The sequence below is a fragment of the Lactuca virosa genome, chromosome 4, assembly GCF_052849685.1.
Source record: "Lactuca virosa cultivar CGN04683 chromosome 4, Lactuca_virosa_CGN04683_v6, whole genome shotgun sequence".
NCBI classification, from domain to species: Eukaryota; Viridiplantae; Streptophyta; class Magnoliopsida; order Asterales; family Asteraceae; genus Lactuca; species Lactuca virosa.
This window is the reverse complement of record NC_136429.1, coordinates 470,778,403-470,793,285: the sequence shown is the minus strand read 5'-3', so window position 1 is coordinate 470,793,285 and position 14,883 is coordinate 470,778,403. Positions and strand designations below refer to the sequence as shown.

Sequence of the window (14,883 nt, the reverse complement as noted above, 5' to 3'; positions counted from 1 at the left end):
GACGATGAAGTAATTTTTCTTGGATAATTAGCAAAATCAAAAGCTTACCGGGTTCTGAATTGACAAACCCATGTTCTTGAAGAAATCTATGATGTCACCTTTGATGACAACTACGTTCGGAATTCTGGCCCAACCCATGTCACAACTCACTTCATGGAGTCTGATGCTCCATCCCCAGGATGTCCGAATCCTCAAATAATTCATGAAGTTGATTTTGAAACCATGTTCGGACCATCAGAAACAGCTCTTGATTCGGAATCTTGATCAATATAATCCTCATCCGTTATAGCACCTATCTTAGAAAATGTTTTTGGTCCGACTCCCACATTTCCTCCATTTGATTCCGAACCAATTCAACATTCTTAGGTTGAGGGGGAGAACGGTTTTCCCTCACTTGAGTGAAATATTGAAGAATTTCAAGATGCAACGAATCAATTTGCTGAATTCGATCCTATTCCGGACAACAACAACAACAACAACGTCAACTTCTTTGACTTTCCATACGAAAATGATGCTGATATCTCCGTTTCAGAAGTTCAGGTGGAGCATCATCCTCCAATTCAAGTTGTTCAGGGGGAGTAATACAACCCCATCATTGATGTCATATCATCTGCTGTAGAAGAGCTTTCGAGACTACACATCTGGACCAAGAATCATCCTCTAAACCAAGTCATTAGAAATCTAAACACAGGTATTCAAACTCGCTCTGCCACTAACATCCAAAATGAATTTCATTTCTTGACATTTATCTTAATGGTTGAACCGAAATCCATCAAGGAAGCACTTGAACATGCTGACTGGATTATAGCCATGCAAGAAGAGTTGGCAGAATTTAACAAAAATGAAGTGTGGATTCTTGTTCCTCCTCTTAATGATCAACCCTTTGTAGGTACGAGATGGGTGTTCCGAAACAAGCTAGACCATGCAGGAGTTATCATTCGAAACAAAGCAAGATTGGTGGCCAAAGGATTCACACAGATTGAAGGACATGATTATGACGAGATGAGATTGCCATATTTATGCATTCGAAACAAAGCAAGATTGGTGGCCAAAGGATTCAACTGGTTCTGTGTTTGATTGTGTGTGACCATGCATAGTTTGACATGAATTAGTCAAATATTAGTAAATTTGGACTTAAATTGCTAATAATATAATATTTGGTGACCAACTTGATAATCCATAATTGTTAACTAACCATAAGGAAGAAGTGGATTCGAACTAAACAGGAGTGTTTTTAGTAATTGATTGAATTTGAGTAAAGTTCGTCTGATCTTGTAAAATCAGATAAAACCCTTTTAAGTTGTTAATAATCAGGTTAATTTAGTAGTAAGTAGATTAATTAGTTACCACCGTTCCCTCTGATCGACACCCAACTTACCCAACTATTCTATAATTCGACTACGTACACTGCCTAGGTGCATTTTAGTTAGTTAAGTTAGTTAGGTTATAAATTATAAAATTAGTGGGTACTTTTGTGCACATCAATTTTTTTGGCGCCGTTGTCGGGGAACGGCTTATTTGATAGTTTATTTATTTGCTTTAGATTAATCGATCCTTTTTGTGGGGTAAAACCTGCAAAAAGTTACTTTTCCAACTTAGTTTTTTTACAGTACTTGACTCACGACGTGAGCCTCAAGCTCACGATGTGAGTTGAGTATTTTCTCGTTTTTTTCCGTTTTTCTTTTCTGCTTGTTTTTCTGCGACAATACGAGGTGGTAGCCTTTACCACGTCGTGGTGGACAGTCAGTAAGCAATTTTTATTTAGTTTTTGTTCAGTTTTACGTTTTTATTTTGTTTATTTTGTAGGAGGTCATGACCAGAGGCTCTAACACACCTTTGGTACCACCTCTTGAAGATCCAGAGTCTGCCCTTCACAAAAAGAAAGATAAGAACGTGAAAGAAGATCAAACACCAAAGAAGACACCCTTACAAGAACTCAAGTGAGTGTTCTCAAAGAAATCGGGGAAGAAAACGGTAGAGTCAAGTTCATCTTCAAAGAACAAGAGCAAGGTTGAAAACTTAGATCAAATACCTTTCCCAACCGAATCCGAGTATGACTCCGAAACTGATTTTCGACTTTATACGAGTGAACCCGAGAACGAGCCAAGAAACGAGATGGCAAACATTGAAGAAATGTCAATGGGAGCTTACAAGAAGCAAATTTTTGAAGATGTTGGTCCGGGTTTAGTACAACCAGCAATACCTGCCACTGCCACATTCGAGCTGAAGGGACATATCCTCACTGCACTAAAGGATATCCCATTTGATGGAAAGGATCATGAGGATGCTTTTAAGCATCTAGATGAAGTCAACGATATTGTTGACTATTTCAATGTCCCGAATGTTAACAGAGACACCATCTTACTAAGGATGCTACCAGTGACTTTCAAAGGAGCTGCAAAAGATAGGTTGAAAGCAATTCCTCCGGGAAGAATCACTACTTGGGCTCAAATGTGTGAGCAATTTCTAGATCATTTTTGCCCACCTTCCAAGATAGCTAAACTCAAGAAGGCAATAGCCAACTTTGAGCAACAGCCGGGGGAGTCACTATACGAAGCTTGGCAGCGCTACAAGGGGTTGTTGAGGAGTTGTCCTCAACATGATCTCAATGTTCAACAAGAGATGTCTATTTTCTATGATGGGTTCAATGTAATTACAAGACAACTCCTTGATTCTCAAGGCCCATTGACAAAGAAGAATCCAAGGGAGGTCAAGGAGTTAGTTCAAGAATTCACAAGACACTCTCGTGAGTACCACAACCCAAGACAAGATTGAGCAAAAGGCGGTGGGGGTGCACATTCTTATGAGATGGCTGCTATGATGGCGATGCTCAATACTATGGACCGGAGATTGACCCAAATGGACCAATCAATTCATGCAATTAGAGTTGGTTGTAAACGATGTAATGGTCCACACTTGACTAAAGATTGCAACTTGGATGAGTATGGGAACAAAAGGGCTCAAGTTTGCTATTCAAGTGGAGATAAATACGATGATGATTGGAGAAAGCCAAAGAAGGAGTGGCTGCCTTATGATGAGTACAAGAAACAGAAGGAGGAGAAATTCAGACAGATGGGCCAGGGTTTTTACCAAAAAGAGCAACCACCAGCTGAGAAGAAAGCTGATTTGGAGTCTATGTTGGTTCGTTTCATGGAAGATTCAGAGAAGAGACATGATGATACTGATGCAGCATTAAAGGATCAAAGAAAAATGATGATGGAACAGCAGACCTTGATGAAAAATCATCAAGCCATGATGGTTGACCAGCAAAACTCACTGAGAAATCAGCAAGCCTCCATCAATAACCTTGAAGCTCAACTTGGCCAACTTACAACTTTGGTGAAAGAGAACCTAATTCCTCAAATTCCTGAAAAGAAGACTCAATCCCATGTTATGGAAATTGATACTGAAGAAGAGGCAATCTATGAGTTTTTAGAAGCCCTAGATGTGGAGCCAAAGCCATCCGGACCAAAGTCAAAGAAAACAAAGCTCGAAAACGAAAATGTTGCTGAAATGCCAAGTTCACGACGCGAGTCCGCTATTCTCACGTCGTGGGCCCGGTCTGAACAGAAAAATTTTGTATATGTTCCAGCTTATAAACCGTATTTGCCATTCCCGTCTCGAGCACATCTTACTCCACTGGAAAGGGAACATCTGGAGTTTATTCAACAAATAAAGGGTATTCCTATTAATACTCCTTTTATTGATTCACTTTCAAAAATTCCAGAATACGCGAAGTTCCTACAAGATCTAATAGACACTCGACATGAATTGAAGAAGAATTCTAAAGTGATTCTTAGTGAGCAAAGTTCAAGGGCTGTATTGGGAGAGATACCTAAGAAGATGGGAGATCCTGGATGCCTCACTCTTCGATGTGAGTTTGGAAATAATTTGAAGACTTATGCTTTAGCCGATTCTGGGGCCAGCATAAATTTGATGCCTTTTTCGTTCTACCAAAAGTTAAATATCCAGAAGATGAAGGCTACGAAGATGAAAATTCACATGGCAAATCGTTCAGTGACTCACCCAAGAGGGATTGTAGAGGACATCCTGGTTAAAATTGGGAAATTTGTTTTCCCAGTTGACTTTGTCATTATGGATATGAAAGATGATGCTAATGTCCCCATTATTCTTGGTCGCCCTCTACTGAATACTGCTAGAGCTCTTGTTGATATTCGTGAATCCAAGCTCACATTGAGGGTTGGTGATGAAGAGGAGACTTTTGGAATACAAGATGGTTTCCAAGGAAATAACATTCAAGGTGAAGTGTTCAATATAGAAGATGATGATGAGCTTGTAGAATTAGAGAAATTAATGGAAGAAGAAATAAAAACAATTCAGCAAGGCAAGCGCACTAAGCCAAGAGCTTCTGTTCCACTTGTGTTCGAGGTGTTTGCTTACAAAACACCAACATCTTGGGTGAGCAAGGAAAATGATGAAATGTCGAGTGATGAAGAAGCAGTTACATCAAAGGTGACTAGTCCAGTGGTGAAGGAAGAGAAGGATAATATGGAGCTTAAGTGTGAAGACAAATTAGAGACTAAAGGGATAAAACGTAAGCTCGATGGAGACGAAGACAAGGCTAAAAAGGAGAATTCTAAAAAGGCGTATATTCGTCGAGCTCAAGCTTACAAGAGACGTTTCAAGGAGCAAAAGGTCCAGCTGGTGATGGACTCATCTGAAGATTCAACGTAGGAGGCACGGAGTCTGGCTCACGACTCCATCAAAAAGAAGCGCTTCTCGGGCGGCAACCCGAGTTTGGTTTGCTTTTTCTTTCTTTTTCTTTTTAGTTTTTGCATTTTTAATTTTAGGGAAATCGATCATATCATCCAAATCACTTTATACATAATATAACACTGAGTGTGGGGTTCCTAAAAATTAAGTGGTAATAATTAAATAATCTAGTTAATAGACAAATTTTGAGTTTATAATTAATTTCATGATCAGACAGTATTCACGCCCTGAATCATTATGATTCACGACGTGAGTCCAGGTTTAAACGGACAATATATTCCTTAGCACACTATTAGTCCAGCCCACTCCATGTTACAGTCATATATAATTAAATGCCCAATTTTTCGGTTTAGTCCATATTGGATTTAATTAAGTGGCGCAATTGTACAGCCCAAACGGACTCACGACGTGAACCCTTTAGAATTCACGACGTGAATCCTGAAACGCACGGGACCACAGATTAAAGATAGAAAACTCATTGACCTACTACATTCTTTATTTCCCACGAAGTGAGAAGCTGTTTTCTGGTCCCCCCCTTCGCGATTGCGGCCGATTCCATTATTTAATCATCTTTTGCTTACGTAATCCTCCAAATTAGGTAAATTAATCTTCTTTACATTGTCTATTATTGATTTAATTGCTATATTTAGGGGTTAGGGTTTGTTTTCCAAAATCAATGCCCTAAAGGTTTGAATGTGTTACTGCATGCTCCTAGAATGTGCTTAGAAATGGTCTGGCAATAAACCCCAAGCATTGTATTAGCCCGATTTGTACACAACATTGCCGATTCTGACTTCGATTACGACTTCACGATGTGAATCTTTAGGATTCACAACGTGAATCCTGGGACTTGACATTTACTGTTCTGTTTAATTCTAATCTTTTGGGATGTTTTTGTTGGCTATGTTTTATGATTATTTATGCAGAAATGGCTCCTATGAGGGAAGTACCATTTGGAGTGGCGGGTTTACATCCGTTCTACAATTTCCCAACAACAATGTCCCAAGAAATTTTGACCCGCTGGAACAACCGTTTGGGGTGGCTTTACAACAGGGAGATTGTAGTTGCACCCACCATAAATTGGACACGTTTGAGGGAAGTTGGACTTGTAGATAGGCTGTCCACGTTTCTTACTAAGATATTTATTGGAGGTGGTTTTTCGTTTACTTGTTCGGGGTAGCTTAATCTTTTCCGCATTCAAGAAAAGGTTTATAAGGAATTCTATGTGGAGTTCTTCTCGACAGTGACATTCCAAGAGAATGTCCAAGACCCTCATTTTCAACGAGCTTTGGTATTCCGTCTCGGGGGAGAGTACCATGAATGCAGCCCCGTGGAGTTTTCTTGGAGGGTGGGGTTATATAATCCCCAAGAGGCAATGACTCTTGAGTTTGGCATGTTCTTGAAGGAGGCGGTCAGAGGTTATGCAGATGGTGCTAATGGGTTTAATTTCTGGCACAATGTTGCATCCGGGATATTAAATTTCGGAGTGTCTCCCGAGAGTAGCATTCGGTCCCCTATCCACCGATTACTCCACCGCTTTATCACGTTTTCCATCAACCACAGGAGGCATGGGGATAAAGTAACGAAGTAGAATCTGTTCTTCTTATGGTGTATCTTACAGCCGGGAGTGTGTTGCAACATTCCTTAGTTTTTGGCACGCTTTCTGGCTGATTTTGCTGCTAGTTCTCGTCCTAGGAGCCCTATCTGTGGAGGGCAATTCATTACACGTTTGGCCCGATCGTATGGTTTGCTTGTTCCTGATATCACTCGTTCCATGACTTACATGGATGGGAATGAGTTTAGCATGGGTTATTTGGAGACAATGCGGGTTGTTCAGAACTTTGGATCTCACTGGGGTATTTTGGCATCAGATGATGTGGGTGGTGAGCAGTCGGGTGATCAACCCGAGCAGCAGCCACAACCACAGCCAAGGCGAAGGAATGTGAGAGGGAGAGGTGAACGAGGACAACCGGTGCACCAACAAGCACCCATTGGCGGACCCAACTTTGGGGGTGATATGACAGGCTATTTTGATCAACTTTCGTTAAGCGTGAATTGGATTGGGGGTACAATGGAAAATATGATCCGACATTTCCATGTTGAGCAAGCTCCTCATTTGGGGAATCATTACCCAATTTTCCCTCGGTGGAGTGAATATAGAAACCAAGGAGGAGATGGAGCGGGTACAAGTGGAGTGCATGATGATGATGAGGATGATTGATTTGATTTTTTTTTAGTTTTTAGTTTCTAGTTTATTTGGTTTTAATTTGTTTGAGAACTTTGAAACACTTGTTGGTTTATTATTATGTTACTTTTATTTTCTTTTTGTTGTTTCATTACAGCTTGCTAAGGAGTTCTGGGAAGGGAGTAAAGTCGAGTCAAGAGTCGTGTTCGTTTTGACAAGTGTCGTTAGAGTCTAAGAAGCTAAGAGTCGAGACCCACAATTAAAAATAAGTATGGGGTGAGTGAAGAGAGAGGATTAGTGTAGAGAAGAGTCATAAAATCAACGTCTTAATCAATTAAGATATTTGTTTGAAGTTAAGAGGTGAAGACAGAACAATTTTCTATATGTCCAGTACTCACGTCGTGACTCCCTAAAATTCACGTCGTGAGTCAAGTTTTCACGGGTTTCTACTTTCCACATTTTCTCGATTTCACTTCGTGGTCCTTCTTATAATTCACGACGTGACTCATGTAGTTCCACAAATATGAAGCCCATTGATGCATTTTACTACACGGGTCACCACTTTTCTTCTTGGGATTGTTATGAAGATTACTTTGGCTCGGTTTCTTTACCATTTAATGTGGCGTATGCTTTCCCACATTATTTTTCTTGCTTGGAGATTTACACCACCTTTGTTGATGTTTGGAGTCTCGATTCCATATTTTATTGACGCTTATTATATCTCGCAATGATCAAGATTCAAGTTCATATTTCGAAGAAGTCCATATTCGAGATGCACATTTCATCCACACGCTTGGAGTTCGATCACGCCATTGTCCCAGGGGAGTCTGTTCCTTTTTCTCCTTTTTATTGTTTTTATTTAATTTATGCATACAATGAGGGCATTGTATGTAATAAGTGTGGGATCGGAGGTCGAAAAAGTAATTGCTTAGATTGCTAAAAGTAAATTGCCAGAATGTAGTAGAATTAAAAATTTAGATATAGATTTGAAATAATAATCTAAATAAAAATTCTAGTAATAATGATAATCTAAAAGCTTAAGTTGCTAGTGTTGTGTGGGATGATCCGATGAGGGCTCAAATGTTTAGTTGAGCCGATACACGTTATAGTGCATTTGTGGCCTCCTTTATTCTAGTGAAATCATGGGACAAAAACACAACTTCGCTTAGTTTGAGGGATGCAATACGTTTAGCAGCCTGTACTTGAAATGTATCCAGGAAAATTAATATCCTTAACCAATAAAGGTTGAAGTTAAGCGCCCCTACTTAAGCATGTAGGTTTTGAGCGAAAAAAGTGAGATATAAAAAAAAGAGAGAAATTACCAAAAAGTTGAAAGAATTTTAGAGCAGTAAAGTTTGAAGATCAAAGATCAAAAAAACTGAAAAATTAAAAGTTGAAGATACCAAAAATCACACAGAAAGTTGATGAATCCAAAGTACAAAATTGAAGATCAATTGTCAAAGGAAGAAGAATTCAAGAGCTCCATTGTGGTATCTTAAAGTTGTAATTCTCTAGTTTATGTATGCTTGGGTAGATTTACAAAAATACCTTGAGGTTACAAAGATTTTATGCGGATGGATTCGGAGGGATGCATAAAATGAGCATTGTTCAAAAGAAGTGGGCGAGTGTTTATGAGGATTGCGAGTATTTAGAATTGAGGGGGGTTACTTAGGAAAAATTTTAGACACAAATGCACGCGTTGAGGTCTTGGCATAATGGCTGAGTTTGAGTTGGATCGTTCTATGTGATGTTGGTGATTAAGGTTTGAATTAAAAAAATTAGATTTGCTTGAGGGAAAGCAAAGCACAAGTGTTGGGTATTTTGATATTGCTATATTTATGCATATTTTTAGGCAAAAATTATTTACATTTTTACTAATATATTGGTTATTTGCATAGAATAATGGTACTTATAAGCTAAAATTATATTTTGCAGCCAAATAGAAGCATTTTCGAAGATAGGGACTGAAATTGGGAAAACATGGAACTTCGGAGGCTTGAAGGAAAGAAGAATGGAAAATTCAGCAAATGACGTACTCACGACGTGAGTAATTTGATGTTCACGACGTGAGTGGAGTGTTCCAGAAGATATGCATCCGGGTAAAAGAGTCCTTGTCGAATACGTAAAACTCGCGTTCACGACGTGAACCCTTATGGTTCACGACGTGAACTCGGTAAAATCAGATACTATAAATTCTCTTGCTCGTTACGACTTGAAGAGTTTTTGGCTGGAGAAAAGGGTTTCAGAAGACGAATTTTAGCAGAGAAAAGTCTTGGAAAAAGGTTTTCAACACCAAAAGAGTAGAGGTTCATAATTAGTTTAATTGTTGATACTTGAACATGTCTTATACTTTGATTTGTGTTTGTTTCTTTGCTACTATGAGTAGCTGAATCTAGCAATTCTTTTTTAGCTAGATGAAGCTTCTGATATATGGTTTAGTTTAATTTATCATGGATTGTTAGTTGGTAATTTGCTTGTGTTCGATTTGTGACTACCTAGCATGTTAATATTGTTTCTTTAGTTGCTTGAATTCATGTTCTGTGTAGTTAGTGATCATTAAACTGCATGAACTTGTTAACCTAGTGATTTAGTGAACACTAAATTACTAGAGCTAGGATCGACCAAAATCTTAGATAGTAATTAAAGTAAATAAATTTAGCTGTGCTAGAGAACATAAATTATGACCATAATTGTGTTTGCATAATAAATCTTACATAGCATACCCATAATCTATAACTGGTTCTGTGTTTTATTGTGTGTGACCATGCATAGTTTTACATGAATTAGTCAAATATTAGTAAATTTAGACTTAAATTGCTAATAATATAATATTTGGTGAGCAACTTGATAATCCATAATTGTTAACTAACCATAAGGAAGAAGTGGATTGGAACTAAACAGGAGTGTTTTTAGTAATTGATTGAATTTGAGTAAAGTTCGTCTGATCTTGTAAAATCAGATAAAACCCTTTTAAGCTATTAATAATCAGGTTAATTTAGTAGTAAGTAGATTAATTAGTTAACACCGTTCCCTGTGATCGACACCCGACTTACCCAACTATTCTATAATTCGACTAGGTACACTACCTAGGTGCATTTTAGTTTGTTAAGTTAGTTAGGTTATAAATTATAAAATTAGTGGGTACTTTTGTGCACATCACGAGACCTTTGCTCCTGTTGCCCGTCTTGAAGCCATCAAAATCTTTCTTGCTTATACAGCTCATAAAGGATTTAAGGTTTACCAGATGGACGTTAAGAGTTCTTTTCTTAATGGTGAACTTGATATCGAAGTGTATCTCCAACAGCCTCCCGGTTTTATCAATCCTTCTTATCCGAACTATTGCTACAAACTCCAAAAAGTTGTTTACGACCTCAAGCAAGCGCCTCGCGGCTTGTACGAGACTCTCACCGACTTTGTCAAGCGTTCTGCTTTTCAAAGAGGAATTCTTGATCCTTGCTTGTTGCAAAGATCAAATGGAAAACTTCTCATGCTGGTTCAAAATCTACGTTGACGATATCATTTTTGGATCCACGGATTCATCAATGGTTGATGATTTTGCCAAGTTAATGGTTATTTGCTTCCAAATGAGCATGAATCGTGAACTAAGTTTCTTCCTAGGTCTCCAAGTAAAATATACCAACTGAGGAACCTTTATTCCCCAAGAAAAATACATTTATGAGCTTCTTAAAAAATATTCGATGGACACATGTGCCTCTGCAAAGGTACCTATGGCTTTCAGACATAAGATCTTCGCGGATCCATCTGGTGTTGCTGTTGATGAAAAGAAGTATAGAGGAATGAGTGGATCGCTACTCTACCTAACAACAAGTCGTCCGGACATCATGATCTCCATATGTTTGTCTGCCAGATTTCAAGTCAATCCAAAGATGTCTCATCTTTTGGCTGTTAAGAAAATATTCCGATACCTCAAAGGTACAAAGAGTCTCGAAATCTGGTACCCAGCAAATGAGAGTTTCCTCCTACATGCCTATTCCGATTCGAACTATGATGGTCTTCACTTGGACAGAAAAAGCACCTCTGGTGGCTGTCATTTTTTGGGTGGAAGATTGGTTAGCTGGTCATCTAAGAAACAAAATTGTATTGCACTATCAATAGCCAAAGCGGAATACATTGCTTCTGCTAGTTGCACCTCTCTAGTTCTTTGGATGAAATCACAGCTCTTGGATTATGGTTACCGGTTTCAACAAATTTCCATCTATTGTGATTCTCAAAGTGCCATTGCGATTTCACACAATCCAATTCAACACTCCATGACCAAGCACATCGATGTACGATACCATTTCATTAAATATCATGTTTTAAAAGGAAATATTGAACTTATTTTTGTTCCATCTGACGATGAAATTAGTGATGTCGTTACTAAGGCATTAGAAGCAACCAAATTCAATGGTTTTCTGAACAAAATGGGTATGATGTTGCATGATCCTCAAATCTTTGAAGAGGCTTGCACTCTCTGATATTATCATCAGAAAGTGAAATTATTCCGAAGTCAAATCTATTTTTCATCTCGGAATCGTTTCCTCTCGGAATAAATAGGATCGTTTTACGTGTCTTTTTATCTAACCTCTTCATCTAAGTCATAAGTTGTACAGCTCACTCAATCTTTGGAAGTTCATGACCAATATAGTCACATTGGTATCTTGTTTAATTTCAATTCAGAGTCTGTATCAAAAAGTGTGTGATGAAGTTCATCTCGGAATTCCATTCTAAAACAGTAATGTGCTTTCGTCTCTTACCTTGTTCGAGATAAGTTCCATCTCGTCTCGGAACTTCAAAATCTGTTTAAATATGTCCTCTAAGATTTTCCTTCATTTTACCTCAGATATTCAGCTCGAGTCTGTGCAATCTCGGATTCTATATGATGTAAAAGTATTTTCTTTTTCATATCGGAAGTATCTTATGACAATCCATCTCGGAACTTTCATGCTCCGAGATCGCGTTGTTAATCCTTCTCGGAACTTTCATGCACCAAGATCCATTTGTCAAATCATCTCGGAACTTTCTGGCTCTGAGATCATCCTATTGAGAAGAAGTTCAAAAGGTTTATCGTCATTTTTTTTTGAAATATTTTTCTTAATAACTCAAACGGTTATATTTTTTTTAATGATGATTATCCTTCAATCCTAGAAAATTGCACCTTTTTGCACACGTCTCCGTAAAGTAAATATCTTGTCAATTAAATGACAGTTTCCATTTTGCACGTCTTGCCATAGTATTCTTTCGTCCTTGCAGGTCAACTCATACTAAATGTGGAAACACATTTAATGCGGTCAATATCCATACACTATATCATCAGCTGGAAATTATGTTGATCCCTTTGCCCTATTGGAACTCCAAGAAAATGTGTCTGCTGCTGTTTCCAAGGTTGAATCAATGGATAAGTCGGTTGCCCAGCTTGACTCCAAAATTGATGCCAAAGTGTATGGTCTTTACACTAAGCTGGATGCAATTCCCTAATATCTCTCGGACGTCAAGAAGCAAGGGCCCTCGGATGAAGATAGAGCTCAATAGTTGGATCAATTTATTGATCACTACCTTGACACCATCACCACCATGCTGAAAGTACACGATGACATGATCAGTGCCACCGATGAGCTGATTAAACAGACGGATGTTAGGGATGAGAAACAAATTCAAAGAAAGTAATATTCACCTACATCATCTGACTCTAATTCAAATTATTCCACGATCCCATCTGATTAAAGCTTGGCGATGTGTTTCATTTCTATGGACAAGCTGACAACTCTATAGACATGATCTATCCAAGTTACCTTTGGATAAGTGAGATTGACATTTAATATTAATCTATCATTACTCCTTATGCTAATAATGATCTCATAGATACCATTACTAGGGTTTGCGTTAAAGTAAAAATAATCATTTTAAAAAAACAAAAATTGCACCATTATCAAATTGAAAGTCAAAACCATCCATGTTCAAATCTTGAAAAGAAATAATGTTTTGATCCATTTCTGGTGAGTAGCAAAAATCTAAAAGAGTAATAGCAAATCCATTAGCTAGCACAAGCTCGTAATCCCCAATCCTCGTAACTACAATAGTGTGTCGGTTATCTATTAGCCAGCACAAGCTCGAGTCATAAAATACACGAGATGCCAATCTTATTGTACTTGTTCTTCTTGCATTGCTCCAGGTACTTCGGTCAACTATGTTTCAATACCCTTTTGTGGCAGTAGAAATAGATGACCTCATTAGGATCACTAATGGGTGCTATGTCAAAATCGACCTTCTTCTTATGGACAAAGTTGGACTGTCCAACTTTTCCCTTTCTTTTACCTTCGGGATGGGAATTCTTCTTTATTTGTACATTGCCCTCCCTAATATCCAGAACATGAGTAGTAGAACTGATTCTATGAGGCTTGATAATAGTCACCTTGACAGTTTTGAACATGTCAGTGCCACCTTGATAGTTTTCAACATGCACGAGAAATATAATTGAAGTCTTGATAACTATCCTGACACCATTACCTCATTTTCCAAATCTAATGACACCTTTCCATGTTGCGAAGTTTAGTAAGACATAGTCTCCTTCATTGAATTTTAAGGGTTTAGGTCTCACATTAGCATAACTTTTCTGACGACTACATGCGACCTTTAATCATTCCTTTGTCTAAAAAATCTTCTACGTTGTTTAATGAGTGATCCCAGGACTGGTAAGTAGGTTATCTCTCGCATGCTTTTTAGCAAGTTGAGTATCTCCAACTTCTGCCCAGCATATCGAAGAATGACATCTGTGTGCGTAAAATGCCTCGAATGGAGCGACCTTTATGCTAGTGTCATAACTACTGTTATATGAAAACTCAACTAGAGGTAAGTGAGTATTCCATGCTTTATCAAAGTCTATCACACAAGCGCAGATCATGTCTTCCAGATTTTATATTGTTCTTTCACTCTGGCCATCCGTCTGCGGATGATATGCAGTACTCATGTCGAGTTTGGTTCCTAGGGACCTCTGTAATGATTGCCAAAATCTAGAAGTGAATCTGACATCTCGGTCTGAGATAATAGTGATGGCTTTGGTATACTACAACATCCTATGGTGCACATACAACCCTACATACCTTGGATCTATGTTTTCACTAATTATACATGCAAATGGTTTCCAAGGCATTAAACTTATAACTAGCATGCAATTTATCATAAACAATACAAGATACTAGTTAGAGTAACATACCTTTTATGTGTTTTGAAGTCTTGATGTATTTGGTGTTGCTTGAAAGACTTTGGCCTTTAAGAACTTAGTGCCCCAAGTGTTGCACCTCAAATGGAATCACAACTCACCTAGAACAAAGGTGACTCTTGAGAGAGAAACTCCATGCACCAAAAGACCATAATTCTCTAAGAACTTCTAGTCTTCTTCAAGTGGCGATTTTGGGCAATGGAGTATGTATTTATATGTGGCATTTCAAGGGTCATGGGTATAACCCAAATCCATACCCATGAGTATTATGATCCATGGTTCATGTGGCCCAACTCTTTATGTATCTATACATAAACTTGGTCCAACATGGATTATAAGCCCAACACATATAATATAACTAATTACCATAATTAGTCCCCATAGATTTAATTAGTCTCTTTTGATCACTAAATTAATTCCAAATTAATTTTTGATCAATACTAATTGAAACATATGATTTCATATTAATATATTATAACTTATAATATATTAATAAATCATATATAACCTTCTCTCAAGAGTCCATCCTAACAAATTGTCCTGGTGTTATGCAACCCAAATGGACCATGCTACTCTCGGGTCGAGTACATACCAATAATAGTTATGGACATAGACATCTAATCCAACAGTCTCCCACTTGGATAAGTCTAAAACTATTATTGCGTATGACTCCAAGATCCCGACTAGCAATCATAGCTCTTAAAAGCCGCTGTCGAACTCTGACCTAGTCAATGACATGTCCATT

General features: G+C 38.1%; 1 non-coding gene across 1 annotated transcript; it reads right to left on the bottom strand.

Moving 5' to 3' along the window:
• Window positions 1-2,499: 2,499 nt before the first annotated feature.
• LOC145110336 (small nucleolar RNA R71) lies at window positions 2,500-2,606 on the bottom strand. Its single transcript, XR_013709718.1, has one exon. It is a non-coding gene; the product is annotated as a small nucleolar RNA R71 (small nucleolar RNA).
• Between the last annotated feature and the right edge of the window lie 12,277 nt (window positions 2,607-14,883).